Source organism: Labrus bergylta, chromosome 3 (assembly GCF_963930695.1).
Source record: "Labrus bergylta chromosome 3, fLabBer1.1, whole genome shotgun sequence".
In the NCBI taxonomy this organism is placed as follows: domain Eukaryota; kingdom Metazoa; phylum Chordata; class Actinopteri; order Labriformes; family Labridae; genus Labrus; species Labrus bergylta.
Window position 1 is genome coordinate 19,304,043 of NC_089197.1, and position 10,835 is coordinate 19,314,877.

At 38.9% G+C, this 10,835-nt stretch overlaps 1 long non-coding RNA gene across 1 annotated transcript; it reads right to left on the minus strand.

The window, feature by feature from the left end:
* Positions 1-3,599: 3,599 nt before the first annotated feature.
* Positions 3,600-5,948, minus strand: LOC109983032 (uncharacterized). The gene is made up of 2 exons (XR_002277948.3): positions 5,724-5,948; positions 3,600-5,139 (listed from the first exon to the last, which is right to left on the minus strand). It is a non-coding gene; the product is annotated as an uncharacterized lncRNA (long non-coding RNA).
* Positions 5,949-10,835: the final 4,887 nt, after the last annotated feature.

The following is a 10,835-nucleotide window of genomic DNA, read 5'->3' on the forward strand; positions in this document are numbered from 1 at the left end:
TTTTACTGATTTATCAGTAAAAGTTATCCTTTTAGTAACGGGCACTTTGCTTACTTATCCTGCCTTGTGCTGTTTTGTGTGTGTTGAAAGGAGGCAGACTCAGTCACAAATACAGTAACCTAATCTAAGCTAATAATCATATCTCACTGTCTTCATATGCTAAATACGTCTAACACTCTAAGCCTTGTTTTCTTTGTCTGCTTAAGGAGAATTGCATTCACCAGGGTCCGGGGAGCCCCGTCTTAATCACAGCTCGCTGAGGAAAACTAACAGCACATTTACAGCAGCTTTTTCCAAGAGTATTAATACACAGAGTGACCTGCAGCAGGGGAGGCTCTATTTCAATCACAGGTCTTAAAGTGAAGCTGGAGGACAATGTTTATAAGGGGACTTTTTGTCATTGTTGACCAGCAAACTGGCTGTAAATACAACTAAACTGTTTGAGTGACATGTTTGATGCTTCAATGTAAATGTAATAATGAGTGAAATTAATCTCACAGGGTCATTTTAGTTTTATAATAAAATAACAAATGGAGTTTTAACTTTGAATATTCATGACAAGAAAAATCCTGCTTTTAAAAGTAAAACAAAGTCCATATGTAGGAGTATAAATACAAAGATACACACTTCAAGGATACAAAGTGAAAGCACTCAATGACAATTGCGCTTGTCAGAATAACATTGGATTATAATTATCAATGCTTTCATGTGTATGTTGGCTTAATATTGCAGCTTGTACAGATTGAGACAAATACATAATTTATTTTTGATGATATTTTGTATTCATGATCTCAATCTGCATCAGAACCAGCTGTAAAGTGAATGAGAATGTACACCACTTCTAAAGCCTGGCTCACACTGCAGGATAATCGGGTCGATTTGAGCTTCGATTCTTCCTTACCGACAATCGCAGGGTTGCTCCCGACTCAAGACTGCTCGGACCCGATTATCTGCTCAGATGATCTTGTAGTGTGAGTGGTACAAAGATCCAATCTCAACGTCCCCAATCTGCCCGGCGACCGTCGGTGACGCCCCGATTTATTTCTAAGAAGTTTGATATTTAGAATTTAAAATCTTGACGTTTACGTCACGAAAGGTTCCGGCAGAAGTTGTGTGTGACTACAATATAATCACGAGAGACAAGGGAGGACTGTAGTCATGGTGACCAGCGGCAGGACGCAACCCAGCGTTTTTTGTTTTTTTTTACTTTTCTGTACAGATCATCAGTGCAGCACTTATCTGAAACTTGTCTCCATATATCTACAATTGTATCAACTTGTCTATATCCTACAACAAGTTCCACTTCCTTCTCTTTCACCAACCGTCGTCCGTTGGAGTTTTCAAATGACACTTTATTAACAATTGTCAACGCTCCGTCCCGATTTCACTCGTACAGTGTGAGCTGACATGCCACCCCGACTTTTATACAGCCTGGCTACAGTGTGAGCCAGGCTTAAATCAGTAAAATCTGTTTGTTAAAGTTAGCACTACAATGAGTCAGAGTGTTATGACAACTGTTGTGGTTTAACCAGGAGAATAAAGAGTCTTCTGTTCTGTCTTGGGTATAACCCACAGGAGATGTTGGTGGTGTTGAAAATGTTCAAATAGGCCTTCACATTGATTTTTCTTAAAATTAGCTTAAATAATGTGTGCGAATGGCCCTGTCTGCAGCAGTGTATAGCCTAGCTTCTGTGCCATCAGCTTTCTCAACATCTTGGGCGAGCTGACTGGCATCGCATGTGAGTAATACTCATATTATTGACAAGTACCTCATACAAGGCCACTTACAAAGTAATGAACTATCCCTGTAAGCAAACAGCACTGGCACAAGTGTGTGTTTTAAAGTATTTTAGTCAGAGTTTATCAGCATGAAATGTCCCTAAGACATTTTGGAGTGCAGGAATTTTGCTTTAGCTGAAAAAGAAAATTACATTTCATGTTACTAAAAATCTGTCTGTTGTCTGGGTATGATTTTACACAGAAGGAGACTGAGGTTCTGAATTTGTGTGTTAGATTCTGACCTAACTTGACTGAGGTGAGAAAATTTAAAAACTTTAAAGGGACATACCAAAAACAATTAATTAAAAGGGATCATTATTACTATTGCGCCTGCGTGTAAGACTCATTCAAAAGGGAGGTGGTTATCTGTTCAGTGTTATTAGTCGTCAGATTGTGGATTGTTTGTCAGCCAGATTGTGGAAAACTACTGACCTGATTTTTATGAAAAGGGTGAAGGGTGTGGTGGGGCAAAGGAGGAATCCGTTTAGTTTTAGTGCGGATCCAGATCTGATCCAGAAACAAATAATGACAGTGATTCTGACTAATACATTCAGACATGCTGTATACTGTTGTAACACTTGTAGATGTTGATATCATAGAAGACAGGACTACAGACCTTTGACTAGATATGGGCTCTTCTTTTATTGATGCTGTTTCAAACTAAAGTAACATTTTTAAGGTGACGCATCCATTTCGGATTTCAGCTTTATTGCTCCTATGCCTTTTGAGGACCTGCCATGATGTCAGGTTTTAAAACATAAATTGTATCTCTCTTATGTCTCTTTGTCTTTGTCGTGACCTGAGAGATGGCGTACATGCAGCAAACAAACATGCAGCACCAAAAGTGACATACAGTACGTGTTATTGAAAGAGGAACTGGGAACTTGTCTTTCAGATTCAGTTCCTTGAGGGTTGCCTTTAAATGAATCCATTTACGTGTCATATGGTCAGAATGATCCTGAACGCTGATGGTCGCCTTGTTGGTGAATGTTTAGGGGGGTTTGTGTGAAAGATGTTAGACTTAGTGGTTCAGCCTGTTTTAGTTTTAATTAAGCACTGACTCCATACTAGCCCCAAGTGCTGCTCAGTAGTTAAACCTAGGTTGTCATCCTGTGTTGAAAAGAGTTTAAATTGTTTTACCTTATTACTGTTTACCATGAATAACCTAAAAAGATATTGTTAAAATGTTTTTATATATATTTATTTATGCATTGTGTGTGTGTGTGTGTGTGTGTGTGTGTGTGTGTGTGTGTGTGTGTGTGTGTGTGTGTGTGTGTGTGTGTGTGTGTGTGTGTGTGTGTGTGTGTGTGTGTGTGTGTGTTTATTAAAGCCGGAAGCCTTTTTTTTTTCACATTTTGCAGGAGAGATTGAAATATGACAAAAAGCTGTAAACATCAAAACAATGACAGATCACATGCCGTGTGTGTTCTTCCAACATGTTTCCTTCTATGATGTGCATGGGATTTTACAGTGACTATATTACTATATTGTTCATCAGAACAGCTCGCCCATCCATCAAACCTTCACAAAGTTAAAAATGACATTCGGAGTAAATTACACCATGTGTGTATTTTCAGGATGCAGTGTTGTTTAACTGAACAACTATTCAATTGAAGGTGTTTCTTTTTTTACCCTCTGTCCCGGCCCAGTACAGCGACAACTCAAACTACAACCCATATTAAATGTACACCCTTCTATAGCATAACCTGTACATTACAATCATTGTAAAGAAGTTATGCTGGATCAGTCTGATTGCATTCAATTTGTTGGTCAACCTTAAAAAAAAGGCAAAGTAAGCACCAGAATATTCGCTGACACCATTGACCATAGAACATGTGGGATTATATGTTATTATAACATCCTAAACAATGCTAAACATTTAACCCTTTCACAACATCCATTATAGTTGTATCTGAGTGTTGATCTATATTGGAGCTTTACGCACCAACACAGGTTAGCAGCAAAATTACAAAAAAAAATATCTAGTTAAAAGCGATGAGGTATTTTACTTTAATATTTCCCTTTGTTACATCAGTAGTCCTCACAACACGGAATTCAACTGCAATGCGTCTTGCTTTAGTGCTTTTATTTTGACAGAGTGATATTGTCACACAAAGGTTCATTTTAAGCCCTTGCCTTTTTGCCCAAAGTTACATGAGGAAATGCATATTACGCCTGTTTCTGTTTTAAAAACTGATGCTACAGCCACAACTGGTTAGCTTAACACAAAGACTGGAAATAGCTGGAAAATCAGCTAAACTTGCTGCAACTAAAAGCAAGAAAATTCAACATCAAAATGTGACTCAAACAAGGCTTACTGTGTACCATATGTTTAGTCTTTGTGCTAAACTTAGCTAACCAATCCAAATAACCAAATGCAAAGAACACTAACTTTGGGATGAACACTATTGCTGTAAATTACTTCTGCTGCACTGAACAAGTTAACACACTATGGTGTCCCCGCAGCAGTATCTAAATAGGTTAATCTCACTCTGTAAAATCAACAGTTCAAGTTAAATATGTAGTGCATAAAATGAAGTTAGCAGCTTTGTTTATATAACCTTAAGTGTCACACTGTAAAGTAACAAACTTGTGACATGCAGCAGCTCTGACCAAGTACTGCTTTTCTGGTTTGTCCCACCACAGGGTGTAACTGGGCTCTTCACAGTTTTCCGTCTGAATGCAGTCACAAGATACATATCTGTGATGGTTTAAACACACACAAGCACGCAAACAGTTACACTGGCACCTCTTAATATACAGACACATAGTTTGACCCGTCGAGTCTTTGGGCCTGCTGTACGGAGGTGTCACTGTTCTCATAACTATCTTTATATGCATTATTTTAAGAGGCTGTGATACTGTAAAGAAAGCATGCTAATGGATTCAAAATGGCACTCTAAGCAGGTGCTGCTACAGCTTACTTTACACTTAAAAACATAAAGAATGTGCTTTGACATATGTCTGTTGTTCACTGGAATCTGTCACTTCAACTTTTTAGAAAGCTTGGCTAAAGTCAGAGTCATTTCTCAACAGACTTAGATATTATTATTCTCTTACATGGATAGTTTTTGCTGACATTCAGAGTTTTTCTCAGACATCTGGAGTCCCACTAGATTCAGTCTTAGCACAGGGTCACAAGATTGTGCCCACACAGCCTCAGATGGGGGAATGACACACATGACCACTGACTGTGGAAAAAAACAGGATACAGGGTGCGTTGCAACAGGAAGTGTTGCACTCCTCATCAGCAGAACATCAGTTTGACCAGAATGACTGCAGTTTGATGTCCACACTCTGTAACTCCTGTGGTAGTGCTCGGATTTCGTAATCGAGTCTTCGCTCGCCATTTCTTCTGAGCTATGTTGAGTAATGCAATAGAAAGACAAGAGTCTTTGTTCAAGAAAAAGTATCTAAAAGCAGGCTTTACTTCTCTGACTTTTGAATTAACTTAAAAAATAAATAACATGCTAACTACATAACAAAATGCAATGACTCATCTACAACAGCGAAAAGTTCATTTTAAGTAGGATTTGTTTTACACAAAATCAATTAAAACATCTCACAGAACAATCTCAAAAACAAACATGAAATGTCTCATCACAAGATTAAAACCAAAAGCATTAAAATGGTTAAACCACAAATATAAACATTTGATAGGCAAAATTAAAATAGCAATTGTTGTGTGTTAGAGTAAAGCAGGCTTTAAGTTAACAATAGTTACATTCAATATTCGTATATGAATTGTTGAATTTAAAAAAAAAGGGCAAATATTAAAACAAAGTTCTAGAAATTATAAAAAAATAAGTGAATACTTCTTGTATAACAGATTTTAACAGATTTATCAGCTCCTTTAAGCAACATAGCAACGATACACAAACAATACTTAAATCTAGTTTCAGTACGCTCTTTTAAGGAAAGTCAGGATACGCCCACAGTCTCACCCAGAGAACAAATCTGCCTTCGTCTTGTCGACGTCCTCTACACAACATCCAGAGACCGAGACAGACATTAAAAAGGTGTCCACAGAGGAGTTGTTGAACTACTGAAAGCAAATTGCCAAAGGTGGTTGAAAAATGCAGGCTTTCTATATATCTGTGAATTAGCAGGGGAACTAAAAACTTCCTTAATTCTATCAATTTAGGCTGGTAACATAAGGGTTCTTCTTCTTCTTCTTCTTCTTCTTCCCCATTAAAACGAGAAGATGACAAACTCTTCCTACCAAACATGTTTTTTAAGGCTGTGCAATGATGAGTTCAGTTCATTCTGTCACGTCAAAAGCAGCCCATTAATTTAAAGAAAGTACCCTCCTGTGGAAAAAGATATTCCAGCGTGCATTTGGAGAGCTTTTTTTAGTGAAACTAGAAATGCATTTAGGTGTGCCTTACACATTTTTATGTTCACTGATACCAAAGAAAAGGCACATATAATAATAATAATAATAATAATAATAATAATAATAATACATTGGTTTTATATAGCGCTTTTCTGAAAACTCAAAGACGCTTTGACAAAAACAAAAAACAATAAAACAAAACAAAAAACAACGAGGACAGTACAGCGAAGAAGTAATGTAGGGGGGGAGAGGGGGGAGTTAGTGGTTGTAGGTAGTGATGAAGAGGTGAGTTTTGAGGGATTTTTTGAAGGAGGTGAGTGTGGGGGAGTCTTGGATGTTATTTGGGAGCAAGTTCCAGAGGGTGGGAGCAACAATGGAGAAGGCCCTGTCCCCCCAGGACCGATAGTTTGTCCTGCAGGGGGGGAGTGTGCCGGTGAAGGAGCTCAGACAGGTAGGGGGGGAGCCAGGTTGTGAAGGGCTTTGTAGGTGAGAATGAGGAGCGTGAAGTTGATACGCTGGGGGATGGGGAGCCAGTGGAGGTCATGAAGAACGGGGGTGATGTGGTCTCTGGTGCGGGAGTGTGTGAGGAGACGAGCAGCGGAGTTCTGGATGTATTGGAGCTTCTTGAGCGAATGTGATGGTGATCCGTAGAGGAGACTGTTGCAGTAGCCTAATCTGGAGGTGATGAATGCGTGGGTGAGAGTCTCGGCAGCTGAAAATGAGAGGGATGGGCGGAGGTGGACAATGTTTCTGAGGTAGAAAAAAGCCGTTTTGGTGATGTGTTTGATGTGTTTGTCGTAGGAGAGGGTTTGGTCGAAGATGACTCCAAGGTTACGGATGTGGGGGGAAGGGAGCACTGTAGAGCTGTCGATGGTCAGGGAGAAGTTGTTGGTGGATTTGATGAGGGATTTGGGGCCTATGATGATGACGTCTGATTTGTCGCAGCTGAGTTTGAGAAAGTTGGTTTGGAGCCAGGATTTTATTTCAGTGATGCAATCAGTGAGGATTGAGTGAGTGGCAGGAGTGATGGCTTTGGTGGCGATGTGGAGCTGGATGTCGTCTGCAAAGCAGTGAAACTGGAGTCCATGGCAGCGGATGATGTGACCAAGGGGGAGCATGTACATAATGAAGAGGAGGGGTCCGAGAACAGAACCTTGGGGAACACCTTGGGAGAGAGGAGCATGTTGGGGATTTGCAGTGGTTAATGCTGATGAACTGGTATCTGTCAGAGAGGTATGATTTGAGCCAGGAGAGAGCAGTGCTGGTGCTGTTGACCACATGCACAATAAATAAAAAACATTCAAAGCAGCTCATCTGTTTTGATGTGCTCTCGGTAAATGCATGAGATGAGCTTGTTTAAGAAACAGAGACGAGGCAAAAACTGTGTTTCCCATCACCAGCTGATATCAAAGGAAAACCATCTCCTCCCTGCAAATAGCTACAACCTGCAGGTTTGAACTTAAATGTAAATTTCTTAATATACAGAGTTGATTGAACATTCTCTGACTCACAATAATAGACCTCCTTTGCTAAAGTGATAAGGTTTTTTGTACATCAGCATCGACTTGAGAAGCAAACAATTAAACTTGTTTGAATTTTAGCGTATAAATGATACAAATTGTATAAAACGTAAAAAAAAGAGAAGTACACAAGTCAGAGAATTTGATATATTTTGACACACTTGCAGGGCTTGTGACAGAGTGAACTGCAAAGTTTTCAACACAGAGAGATTGTTCCTTTGACATGCAACGTTATTTTGTGCAGCCTGATCTGAGCTAACATCCAGCATCGACACAGGACTGTATTGGCCTGAAATGAGGTTCCTGAGTTGGATCTATACTTATGTGCATTTTGCTTTAAAATACAATTCTTGTGAAATATTCACAAACAGGAGATATTCCATCACATTTTTTAGTTCTTTGGGTGGATGGTCCTTCGTTTCCTGGTTGATAGTCAGCAAAGGTTTCAGTGGCCTCCGTGTGTTTCACAATGACTTAGAACGGCTGCTTGACAAGCATGCAAGGGGACATCCAGCCCTCTCACTTCTTATTCCTGATTCCTCATTTTTCTCTGGACTACACAAGAGTCAACTATCAGACTCCACTGTGGGTATACTTAGACAAGGGTGAATCACAAGGCACGTGGACAGGCGTGCGCACACACACACACACACACACACACACACACACACACACACACACACACACACACACACACACAAAACCAGTGGAAAGCTACTTTTTTTCTTTTTAAAGATGACACGTACCACACTGCAACACGATAGTCTAATATGCTCTCAATCTGTTTAATTACAATTGAGTACAAAGTATTGAATATCTTTACTCCCTAACTCATTATGTTTACTAACAACACACATAAATACATGCATATTTACATCCATATAAGGCTTTGCAACCCTCCTCCCACCCCCATCCCTCCAAACAACCAAGTTCCTCTTTCTCTATTGCTCAAGTCAGACAAGGATGACTCAGTGCGGATATTAATCATGTTATTTTCTTGTTATCTTTACATCTCACACTGTAAAGTCTGCCTGTCACAGCCGCAGTTAGCCCGTCTATTATTAAAAATCTGAGAACTTAAACATTGGTTACACTTCTTAAATGTTTAAAACAACATGGCCATTTGTTTGGCTCAGACAATATGATGACAACAGTGATCCTTTATCATACTGAACTCTTGTATTTAAGACATGAGATTTAATGAAGTATATGCAACACAAAAACATAGATCCATATGAACCATTCCACAACTCAGAGCTCCCTTTAAAACATCTCAGTATATGAGAAACATATATTTCAGAGCTGATCCTAAATGGAAGGAAAACTTCAACTCAGGCTGTGTTACCTTTTTGCTAGCTACAAGAGCGAAACAAGTCTGAGAAGCAGATAGTGCTTAGGAAGAAGACTCAATGTTGTGACAATAAAAAAGTATGTTTTCCCTTTTCCATGTTGTTGGGACAAATGTTAATGTCAATGTAAGCAGTTGACTCCTGTCACATGCACCCCCTGCTGGTCAGGCAGTTAAGTCAGAACTCATTTCACAAGTTTGACATTGAGGAGGCTCTACAGTTGTTCTGGAGAGGAGGTGCTGCACATCATGGGACCCAAAGAAAAGAAGGCACTTAAATCCATCAATGTTTATAATGGTTGCTATAATAAATAAATAAATATAATAATATATATAATAATAAATAGATAAAATACCTGTCCTGATTCAGTTCTTAAAATATTTTTCTTTGAAAGACAATTAAAAAGATGAAAGAACTATGAAGGTACTTTAATTACATTTAACTAATGCATTACCTCCAAGTAAAAGTCTCACATTCAGAATCTGCCTATTATAAACTATGGAAGTATTATCAGCCAAATTAAAAATTTCACAGAAAAACAGTCTAATCATCTATCATCTGATACCATTACACTGATAATACGTGACTGATAATGTTCAGTTATGATTAATAGGACAGAGAGGCAGAAAAGACAATGTTTTCCACATCAAGCTATTAAGGTTATTGAAATATTACTATTTTAAAATGATAAAGGGAAAATCCCTCACAGCAAAATCAGCATACTCAAATTAACACTATCAGAGTTAACATTAACACTTTTTAAAACCCTTTTCACACATACAGAAATCTCCTGAAAAACTCTGGAGATTTGGCTACCCGGAGGTTTTTAGGCTATGTGTGAACGCAAACAGCCGCATTTTTCGCGTGGACTTTACCCGGAGTTTATCCGGCCAGACCCCTAGCATTTTATTTTTCAGAATATCCGAGTGAGCTGATGTCTGAACGCGGCCAAATATACTCCGGAGATTTCAATTCGAGCCAATGGGACCCGAGTGACGTTTATATACAGTGACTGTTATATACGCGACACCTACGATCTCCGTGCACATAATTAAACGGCTGCATTATGTTTTCTGTTCGTCAGTATGTTGTTCTCCAATCTTTTGTGGATGTTGTCATTCCATTGGATTACACATAGCATTGATATAAAGGCAAATATTCTCATTATAACGTCGTGTAGAGGACTCTGTTGCTACGGCCGCTTCTTCCACGTTGTTTATTTACGTCACGTCTTACATCAGGAAATCCCCCACGGCCCTATCCCTTCTGACAGGGAAAGTCCCCTGCTGTGAGGAGCATATGTGAACGGCTAGGTCAGGAGAATCTCCGGAGAAGTCCTCCTGTAAATATCTAGATATTATCCAGAGTGCATATGTGAAAACAGCTTAAGTGTTACTATTGACTAATAGTGTTAGAAATTCACTCTTTCAGAGTATCTTTTTTAACTATTAAAAGTGTTACCCCCATATTAACACTGTGAGGTGTAAACATTGCTTTAATGAATTACTTAAAAAATACACTCAAAAAGATCATGTTTGATTAAAAAACATTTATTTTAAAACATGTGCACCACATAATCATTTAAAACACTTTATAAAACATACAGCAATATGAAACAATGTACGCTCTCTCATTTTCATTACAATATTACTTATCAGTGTGGAAATGAGACCTGGAAGCTCACGTAAGCCATCATAGGTGTTGAGATGTTAGACTGAGTTGTCTTCAGTCTCCATGCAAGACAACCTGTATTGGCCGATCTGTTCCTGCTCATGCATGCACACCATAGACTGCACACACATACACAAAAAGACACACCAAAGACACAGTAAAAAAAACACACACACACAC